Source organism: Rhincodon typus, chromosome 4 (assembly GCF_021869965.1).
Source record: "Rhincodon typus isolate 14 chromosome 4, sRhiTyp1.1, whole genome shotgun sequence".
Lineage (NCBI taxonomy): Eukaryota > Metazoa > Chordata > Chondrichthyes > Orectolobiformes > Rhincodontidae > Rhincodon > Rhincodon typus.
In genome coordinates this window covers 23936267-23947876 of record NC_063335.1, presented here as the reverse complement: position 1 = coordinate 23947876, position 11610 = coordinate 23936267, and positions in this window count along the sequence as shown.

The following is an 11610-nucleotide window of genomic DNA, read 5'->3' as shown; positions in this document are numbered from 1 at the left end:
CCTATCTCTCAGCCAGGAAGCCCAGGTTCAAGTCAAATTCTTGTTTTCTCTGCTGTCATTAATTTTTACCCGACTGCTTGATTGACATTCAAATGAGCAGATATTTCCTTCAGTTAAATTCTGGGAAGATGAAATTGATTGTCTTTGGTTCCTGCTATAAACTCTCTTAGTTGGCTATCAAACCATCAGTTTGGTTGGCAAACTGAGGTTGAACCATACTGTTTACAAATGTGGAGTCGTATTTGGATCTAAGGTGAGCTGCTGATGGACATTTGTGTCAGGATGATTTCCCGCTCTGTGACATTACCCATATTTATTGCTCACCTGCTACTGGAATCTTCACACCTGCCCTTGTTACATTTGGACTTTACCAATGCCCTCATAGCTGGACTTTCAAATTCTACCCTTTGTAAAATTGAGGTAATTCTACACTCCTTTCATGGCCTAACTAGCACCAACTTTTGTTCACCCATCACTTCTGTGCTTACTGACTTACTTCCTGGTAAAGCAATGTGGTGATAGAACATAGAATAGTACAGGCCCTTCAGCACACGATGTTGTGCCAAACTTCTACCCTAATCCTAAAGTCTATCTAACCTCCACCCCTACCTTATACTATCATCCATATGTCTATCTAATAGCCGCTTAAATGCCCCTAATGAGGCCGACTCCACTACCCTCTCCGGCAATGCATTCCACGCCCTGACCACTCTCTCAGTAAAGAACCTACCTCTGATGTCTCCCCTATATGTACCTGCACTCACGTTAAAACTATGCCCCCTCGTAATAGCTACCTCCATCTAGGAAAAAGTCTCTGGCTGCCTACTCTATCTATACCTCTGATCATTTTGTACACCTCTATCAAGTCACCTCTCATCCTTTGTCGTTCTAAAGAGAAAAGCCCTAGCTCTCTCAACCTAGCCTCGTAAGACCTTCCCTCCATTCCAGGCAACATCCTGGTAAATCTCTGCACCTTTTCCAACGCTTCCACATCTTTTCTGTAATGAGGCGACCAGAACTGGACACAATACTCCAGATGCAGCCGAACCAGGCTTTTGTATAGCTGGAGCATAACTTCACGGCTCTTGAACTCCATCCCTCTATTAATGAAAGCTAACACACCATATGCCGCCTTAACAACTCTATCCACCTGGGTGGCAGCTTTCAGGGAACTGTGAACATGAACCCCAAGATCCCTCTGCTCCTCCACACTGCCAAGAATCTTTCCGTTAACCCTGTATTCTGCTTTCAAGTTTGTCCTACCAAAATGAATCACCTCACATTTTTCAGGGTTCAACTCCATCTGCCACTTCTCAGCCCAGCTCTGCATCCTATCAATGTCCCTTTGTGACCTAGAACAGCCCTCCACACTGTCCACAATACGAGCCACCTTCGTATCGTCTGCGAACTTACTAATCCACCCTTCCACGCCTTCATCCAAATCATTTACAAAATCACAAATAGAAGAGGACCAAGAACAGATCTTTGTGGTACACCACTTGTAACTGAGCACCATGTTGAATATTTTCCGTCCACTACCACCCTTTGTCTTCTAAGGGTGAGCCAATTCTGAATCCAATCTGCCAGATTTCCCCCTATCCCATGCCTCCTTACCTTCTGCATGACCCTCCCATGGGGAACCTTATCAAACGCCTTACTTAAATCCATGTATACCTCATCCACGTGTTTGGTCACCTCTTCAAAGAATTCAATAAGGTTTGTGAGGCATGATCTACCCCTCACAAAGCCATTATGACTATCACGAATCAAACTGTGCCTTTCCAAGTGATCATAAATCCTATCTGTCAGAGCTCTTTCCAATAATTTGCCCACCACTGACGTAAGACTAACTGGCCTGTAATTTCCGGGGTTATCCCTATTCCCTTTTTTGAACAAGGGAATGACGTTTGCCTCTCTCCAATCTTCCGGCGCTATACCTGTGGACAGTAACGGCGAAAAGATCATCGCCAAAGGCCCTGCGATCTCTTCCCTTGCGTCCCATAGAATCCTTGGATAAATCCCATCAGGCCCGGGGGACTTATCTATCTTCAAGTTCCTCAAAATTCTTAGTACATCTTCCTTACTAACATCGACCTCCTCTTGCCTACCAGCCTGTTTCACACTGTCCTCCTCTACAAGTAGGTCCCTCGCAGCTGTGAATACTGAAGAAAAGTATTCATTAAGGACCTCTCCTGTCTCTTTTTTGGCTCCGTGCAAAAATTTCCTTTACAATCCTTAACATTTACATCCTATTTACCTGGCCTTTCCTTTCCCCAACTTGGTGATCTCCTACAGCGACACAGGTAATCAGAAACGCTCTTATTTCAAGGAGGTTGGAGTATGAGAGTAGAGAAATCTTATTGCAACTCTTTTAAGGTGCTGGTGAGTGCACATCTGGAACACTGTGAATAGCATTGTTACCCTTATTTAAGGAAAGATAATATTTCGTTGGAGACAGTTCAGAGAATGTTCACTAGGATGTTCCCCAGTATGGAAGAATAGTTTTAGCAAAGGCTAAACAGGTTGGCATGATCTTAGAATAAAGAGGCACTAACAACATTCAGCTGATGAGTAACTTCTTCTCTGAGGGCTGAGACTTTGGAACTTTTGCCACAGAGAGCTGTGGGGGTAGAGTCCTTGTGTATATTGAAGACTGAGATAGATACATTCTTGATCTGTGGGGGATCAATAGTTACAGGGAAAGTGCTGAAAGTGGATGCGGGATCAGCTGTCATCCTATGAATGGTGGAGCAGGCTAGAGAGGTCCAAATAGCCTATTCCTGTTCAGATTTGATATGCTTCTAGCCCTGCAACGTTCCAAGATACTGCACCTGAATTCTGACCTTCAGGACTACAATTGTCTTATGTGGCTTTGTGTCAAATTTTGCTTTATGGTGTTTTTGTGGAGTGTTTTGGAACATTTTACTATATTAAAAATGCTACCTCTATACAAATTGTTGTTGCCCAAATCTCCTCTAACCCTGATATAAATGTTTTCATTTACCAAAACATTTTGCCACTAGATGTCAGTATTTTATCAGTACTGTCTGAAATATTTCTTCGTGCTCAAAGTAGGAAATTTGAAACAAATGAGGATTGTTATAAAAATGGAAAGTAAAATTGATTGTTAAAGTAAATGAAATTCTAAATGGCATATTTGTGATCACAAGTCTTCATAGTATTGAATATTTATCTTGTTTCAAATTCTAATTATAACATGAAAAAGTGAAGTTCTGTGGTCACTGAACTTTAGAATGGTGCATTGTGTATTCAGTTTTGGCATCCTTTGAATGGTTCTAGTGTCTTTACCCCTAGTAAGGTAAAACTATCCAGTTGAACTTACTGTTAGACTAACACCTCAACTAATGTATATTTCAGATCTTTAGAGGAACAATGTTATTAGCTAAAGACCAGGACCTATAATAAAATGTGAACCTCGTCAGGAGTTTTCAGTTTGTAAAGTTATCTCAAGATAGAATATATCTGCAAGTACGTTGCATTAGAAACAACTGTCTGAGTTAACAAGTATCACCGTGTAGAATCCTAACAGCAATTCTGGGGTTAATGAGTATCGTAGAGTATGTGGTAAATGAAACAGTTTAAAGTAGAATTCTTATAAACTGATTCTTTAAAACCACAAAGAAAACAAAACGGATATTGAAACAAATATGTCAAGAAGCTAATACTCAGAGTCCAGTGTAATTTCTTAGTTTGAAATGTCTTTGGCTTGACCTTTCATCAAAAGTAAAGCATTCATACCTCTCTAACTGTCTGCAGTGCTAGCTAAGGGTTTTGCTCCTGGCCCTGGCAAAATTTCAGATTTGCATACTGCTTAGTCCTGTTTTAAATTTAACACTGTAGTTACTAGATTACTTTTGTGTTTTTCTTTACATCCTCATTCACCCTCGTTGACCTTTTGAATTTTTCACGTTCTTCTCTTGACTTGTTTACTGACCCACTTGGCCAATGGAACATCCTTTACCTGACAAATCCAACCTGTTCATCATCTTGACAACCTCCTGGCTCCTCTGATGCTGCCTGGCCTGCTATGTTCATCCAGCTCTACACCTTGTTATCTCAACCTCTGTTAAGACATCTCTTAGTCTCGTCTGTTCCAAAAGGAACAGACGTAGATTTTCTCCTCATGACTGAGCCTGTCTCCTCTGCTGAGATCTTCATAAATCTCCCTTGTTTCTTGTCTTAGGCCTTTACATCTTTGCTAAAGCTATTCACAGCACTTGTCAGTTCTCAACTGGAATACTATGAACAGTTTAGGCCTTTATTGAAGGGAAGATATACTGACAATGGAGTCAGTCCATAGCAGGATCACCAGGCTGATACCAGGTATGGAGGAACTGTCTTATGAAGAGAGTTTGAGTAGGTTGGAGTTTAAAAGAAGGGCGGTGACCTCATTGAAACATATGAGTTTCTTAAAGGACTTGACAGCATCGATGTGGAAAGGTTGTTTCTCCTTGTAGGAGAGTCTAGGACCAGAGCGCACGATTTTTGAATAATACGTTGAATATTTGTGACAGATGAGGAATTTCTTCTCTCATGGAGTACTGAATCTATGGAATTTTTTACTCTAGGGGGCAGTTGCGGCTGGGTCATTACATGTATTCAACTTGGAAATAGTGAGATTTTTAATCAGTAAGGGAATTAAAGGTTATGGGCAAAATGCAGGGAAGTGCAGCTGAAGACTGTCTGATCGGCCATGATCTAATAGAATGGTGGAACAGAATCAATGGGCTGAATGGCCTATTTCTGCTCTGCCGTCTTATGGTGCTATAGTCAAATTAGTTCTAACGTATTATTTATAAAGATCTAATCTAATCTCTTTGAATTTTATTCCATGATTTATAAATCAAAATAGTCACCACATGAAAGAACAAGTAAAATTTAACCGCTGTGGTCCTTAGGCTGAAAGTATTGGAACAAAATCTTGATGGTTGTTATTATCAGTGTTGCATTCCAATGGAGTGAGAAAAGAGGAAGCAATGAAATGGAGGTGTGGTTTTGTAAAGCTCATTGAAATCTGACAGGATAGTTTCTGAAATCTATCTAATTAGTTGATTAACATTCGGAAAGTGATCCACACTGCTGAATAGGGTTTGTAATTGATCAGGTCATCTGAACTGGAAAATTTTGTATAACAAAGTATTTGCCAACATTTAGAAGTTTTTGAAAGTGATTTGAAAACTCCAAAAAATTGTTTTTTTTTAAAGTGAGGAAATATGGACAAAAATAACATTTAATAGTGAAGGCAATGAAGAGCCATGTTAGAAAATTTCAAGTGTATGATAAACAAAATACAACAATATGAATAAGTAGATGGTTGAAAGAAATCAACGAACTAGGATGTTTCCACTCATGGACCAATCTAGAAAGATAGGTCATAGTTTTAGGATAAGGGGTGGCAGATTCAAAACAGGTAAGGAAGAAACTAATTCCCTCAAATGGTCACGAATCTATGGAACTCACTATCCCAGAGTGCAGTGGATGCTGGAACGTTGAGTAAATTTAAGGAGGAAACTGACAGATGTTTAATTAGGAATAGGTTGAAGAATTATGGAGAGCAGGCAGGAAAGTGGAGTTGAGGTCGAAATGGGATCAGCCATGATCATATCAAATGCCAGAGCAGACTGAATTGATTACTCCTGCTCCTAGTTCTTATGAATATATTTGATTGGCTTGGAAGAAGGTTGGAAGGTGATATAACCCAGTGTAAATACTGGGCCCACCTTAGTCCTCACTGAGTATGTAGACTATGACATTCAGTCCTTAGTGATCCTGGTGCCTCAGGAGACTTGATTGTTTAAAGTGGTACCAGCTCTGCTTCTTGCCACGTCTAAGATGGCTGGCATGAGTGTGCTTTGTATTTGCTGGTAAAGTCAGAGTAATGCAAACCAAGCTGTTCCAGCTGATTGGACACTTGCTTCCCCAAACCTAGCCTGCACCTCACATCAAAATATGTGATAATTAAGTCTTCAGCATCACAAGGCATCCCCATTAGCTTTAATTAAAGAGCCAGCCACCAGGTGCAGTTGAGATGCTTATGGCTTCTTTTTGAACAGTGATAGTGGAAATGCTGTTGTTTGGGTTCAAAGATGTTTTGTCGAGCTGATGTGAACATTCAGGGAAGGTACAGCATTTTGTGATCAGACTCTAGACGATATAGAAGCTGTGCAGTCAGTGCCTCAGACAGAGAAGTTCTAAAATGAAAAATGAGGAAGAGGGCTCTTTCTGGAAGGCCCTAATGGCCATGGGATTTTCAAGAGAAATTTTACGTGCCTCCACTTCACGTAGTAGTACCTCAGATCGCTCACTTTGAATAAAGAGGTGGTCACAGAACCAAGAGTGATGGCAGTCCTGCCCGTGACTAGAAAGGTCACTGTGATATTGAACTAGAATGCATCCAGTTCTTTCCAAGCACATGCAAGAAACCTTGCCGACAGCAGAGTGTAGTCTATCAATGCATGTGGGAGATGATGCAGGACTAGTTGGAGAAATAATTTTCTCCCTCAGTGGAGAGATGTGGGTTGAGAAGGCTTTTCCAGGATAACGGAATTTCTAATGCCGTATTCCCCTTTTATCAACAGGAAGTGATAAAGGCCTACGAGGGCTAGTATTATGTTAAGTGGTTTTATGTCTCTCTGCATAATGTATCATGTTGGTGGATGTTCATTCCTCTAGCAATGTGTTAATTCCAAGGCATTCTGCCACTTCAGCTGGCTTTGTTTCTCCACAGAAAACCAGAGGCTGTTTGCACAGGGACAAAGGCTGTCTCGTGTTCACCCGGCTAATGATTGTTGCTGCCTTTACGAAAGTGATGCAATCCGAAGCCTGACTTCAAAAATTCATTGATGCTTAAGGTTACCTGCAGATCTGAAGGAGAGTCTCAGAATGTTAACTCAGTTCCTCCTGCAACAGATGCTGCACTATCTGCTCAGTTTCTCCAGGACTTGCTGTTTTATTTCAAATCTCCAGCATCTGTTGTATTTTCCTTTTATGTTGCCTAAACTTTAGTATGGATTCCCTTTAGCCCTTTCAAAATAAACTTGAAGAGTTCTTTTTAATATGGAGAGAAGTTATAGAGAATAGATTGATGGTAAATTGACCACAAGTCATTGAGAATTTCCCTTTACCTTTTTATGTGAAGTATTATCTTTTGAATGATTCATGTTTAATTTATATTGCATCAGATTTTTGTTAAAGTAAAAGTTACAAGAAGTGACATCTTATTTGTTTTTTCAGCATTTGGAGTTTTTCAGTAAATTTGGTTAGTTTGGTTTAAGGTTTTGCATGAGGCTCATAAAAAAGGATACAGAAGATTCATTTGGATGGAACCTGATGTGAAGATGAAGAAAGACCTGATATTTTAGGGTTTTCTTTTTGTCAGATAGAGGAGATTGGACATGATATGTTTGAGGCGTTTTAAATTATGAATGGGTAGAACCGAATAGTTTGTAGAAACAGACTGTTTCCCATGGTTGGAGTATCCAGAACTGTAGAACTTATTACTGCATTTTTGAGTTCTGTGTATAACACAGAGTGTAACATTTTACCAGTTGTCAGTGCTCAGTATATTAAAATAATCAATGTAATGACAGATGTCATCTAGCAACAAATTTTAGAAAATTTCCAAAGTACACATTTCTAAGTGTTTTCTGTTACATGTGGTTGCAAATCTATAACATGGATTTCGGGTCATAGATTCATAACATGAATATTTGTAACTGTATTTTATAGAAATCTTGATCCAATCGTAATCACATCACTGAACTGTTTCTGTTTTTGTTTTCACGTAAACACACATTTATATATAGATGTAAGCTTGTAAAACTGATTCTGGCATAACTAGGGACATTTATAACAACTTGAGTGAAACAGTTGAATAAGCTTCTGTATTTGTGTCTCTCTGCAGGTACAAATAAACTATTACGCACCAACGACTGGATTTTCTGTGTATTTTTGGCTGGATATCAAAAGCTATGTAAACCATTGGCCATTATCTATAGGGAGCAATGATTTACTGTTCATCTATATTTTCCGCTGTGCTGTAAGACATAGTTGTTTATGAATGTACAGTCAAATAACGATAAATGTGTAACTACTTAGCCAAGAAATATTATGCTTAAAATGTGATTATGATTGGATCAAGATTTCTATAAAATACAATTATAAATGTTCCTATTATGAATCTATGTCCCAAAATCCATGTTTTAGATTTGCAACCACATGTAACAGAAAACATTTAGAAATTAGAAATTTTCTAAAATTTGTTGCTAGATAACACTGTCATTACATTGATTATTTTAATATCTGAGCACTGACAACTGGTAATATTTTACAGTCTAGACATTTGACAGTGAACATCTTTTGTTTGACAACTAAACAGGCACCTAAACCTCCAAATGGCTGTTTGGGAATCTTGCAAATACTGCTGGCCAGAAGATTGATTTGATTTATTATTGTCACATATACCTAAGTACAATGAAAAGTTTTGTTTTACGTGCAGTACAGGCAGATCATACCATACAAAGATCAAAGGGTGATTGAACAGAGTGAGGAATACAAAGTTGCAGCTGCAAAGAAGCTGCACAAAAAGCAAGATCAACATTAGTTTTGAAATTTGAGAGGTCCATTCAGAAGCCTAATAACAGACGGGTAGAGGCTGTTCTTGAACCTGTTGGTACGTGTGTTTAAGCTTTTGTATCTTCTGCTTGACGGAAGAGGTTGGAAGAGATTATAACTGAGGTGCAGGGTGTCTTTGATGATGTTGATTGCCTTTCTGCAGCATAAATAGATGTAGATGTACTCAATAGATGGGAGATTGGCTTGTGTGATGGTCTGGACTGTGTTCACCACTTCCTGTAGTTTCTGACGGTCCTGGGCAGAGCAGTTGCCATACCAAGCCATGATGTACCCAGATAGAATGCTTCCTCTGCATCTGTAAAAGTAGGTGAGGACCCTTATGGACCAAATTTCCTTCGCCTCCTGAGGAAGAAGAGGCATTGTTGTGCCTTCTTGACTGTGACATCAATATGTGTGGCCCAGGATGGATTGTTGGTGTCCATTGCCTGCTATATTGTATCAGCTTTTTTAATTAACTTGAGAGCACACTTCTGAACTACAACAGTAGTAAATATGTTAATCAATTTTTCTGATTTTGGTATATCTCGAACAGAACTACTGTTTGTTGAACGTATTAGTGCATTTTAAAGAGATTGTGTAGAACTTTGTCATTTCAGGTTGTTGATTAACTTCTGGGTGCTTCTTCATACATTTATTTGCTCCAGAACAAGTTTTTACGGACTTTTGCTGACTATGTCATAGTTTGCAATCATGGATGATATCCTATGGCTGTTTATGGGCTGGGGGATGTGGGGGCTCAGCAAAAAGGAGATCAGGCGTCATGAGGAGGAGGAGAACAGCATAGAATCCCTAGGTGTGGAAGCAGGCCATTCGGCCCACACCGACCCTCCCACCTAGAGCAACCCCATCCCCATAACCCTGTATTTCTCATGGCTAATCCACCTGGCCTGCACATCCCTGTATACTATGGGCAATTTATTATGGTTAATCTACCTAACCTGCATATCTTTGGACTATGGGATGAAACTGGAGCACCCAGAGGAAACCCATACAGACATGGTCAGTCAGTCGCCCAAGGGTGGAATCAAGCCCAGGCCCCTGGTGCTGTGAGGCAGCAGCGCTAACCACTGAGCCACTGTGCCATTGGGCAGGAAGCTGAACCCACTGCAGAACAACATATGAAATGCCTTTGCTTTTGGCACCAACTGAGCTTTGTGACATATAACATCCAGAACTGTAGCCTTGCAAGAGCACATAGAGAGGACAGCTTGCTAAAACAGGTGCCCTATCATATTTTGTGGTCTATTGATACATCAGATTGGTCACAGTAAGGTTGTCCTCAAGAAAAGGAAAATCTAATCTTCGTTACTAATGGATGGAGTGAAGCAGAAAGCAGAAACAGTTCGTTTCACCCACCGGGCTGTTTTACCCTCCCTTGGAGACCTGAAAAATGTCCTGGGCCCAAACTTGGCTGGAGTAGCTGCCTAAAACATGTGCTATGTTCCTGGAAACTGTTAACAAGGGACGATATCTGTTTTATGATCCCCTGACAAATTGGACTGCTTCAAGTGGAACAGGTCAGGCATAGATGTAATGTAATAAGCTGCCGTTGCAGAGATCAGTGGAATTTATTTCAAATAATAATGAAGAGATACTTCTCTGCTCCTTTTATATCTTTTCTGACTACAATTTGTTCAACTCCATCCTATGTCCTCCAATCCCTGGAACCTCAATAATTTAAGTTAGTAACATGATGAAAAATCCTAAGTTACTTCTCAAGAGGTTTCTAACACAGTCATGACACTGACCCACATAATGATATATTAGGTCAGATAGTCAAAAAGGTTGGCTGCAGAAGTGTGTCTTAAGGAATGTCTTGACAAAGCTTAAGATTATGAAGAATTGCCTTGTGTAGTTTTAGCAAATTTTCTTAATTTTTATACTCCATTCCCTTTGTAATAAAGGCCAACAGTCCATTTCCCTATTAGTGTTACCAACCATTGAACTTGCGGTTTTCCTGTGATGTCACTCTTTCTTTTGTGCTAGTTCCACATCCCCGGGCTTCCTCTTATCCTGTAAAAAGGACCTTACAAACTATGAATAAGCAAAACAAGCAAAAAAACCTCCTCTGCACTGAATTCTCACACTGCCTCTGAATTCCCTGATCTATATATTTACTCAGGCTGTGTCCTACAGTAATCTTTTAACTATACTACTGAATTTTAAACTTTTAAAATGCAGAAAGAAGAGGAAGATTTACCAATTCTATTCCCACGCTGCCTCCAAATTCCCCAAACTATATATTCATGTGGACTGTGTCTTGCTCTGGATGGGATCTCTCCTTCCTGTCAGCAGGCCAGCTGATGCAGCCCGCCTCTCATATGTCTTCAAAGTTTTGGCAAAGATCTGTAGCTCGGGTTGTGGGTGAGGTTGTTGACTTGCTCGCCGAGCTGGCTTGTTCTCGTTTGGACGTTTCATCACCATGCTAGGTGACATCATGAGTGGAGCCTCCGATGAAGCGATGTTATTCTGCTCCACTTGGAATTTATACTGTTTGGTCCATCATGGGGAGTAGTGTCATTTCCGGTTTCGATCTGTATGGGTTTGTAAATGGGGTCCAATTCTGTGTGTTTGTTGATTGCATTACGGGTGGAGAACTATGCCTCTAGGAATTCCTATGCATGTCTATGTTTGGCTTGGGCTACTATGTTTACCTTGTCCCAGTTTAATTGATGGCCTTCATTGTCTGAGTGTACCGATATTAAGGAGAGTTCGTCATGCCTTTTTGCTGCTAGCTGATGTTCATATATTCTGATGGCTAGTTTACTTCCTGTCTGTCCGATGTAACGTTTGTGGCCGTCGTTGCATGGTATTTTGTCTACCCATCAATCTTCTTTTTGGTAAGATATTCCATCAAATCCCTCGGCAAATACGAAGCCTACTGTCTCATATATTTCTCATAATACATTGATTACAAATATTTTCTAACTATTTTCTTATGTTGTTTCTGCTGTA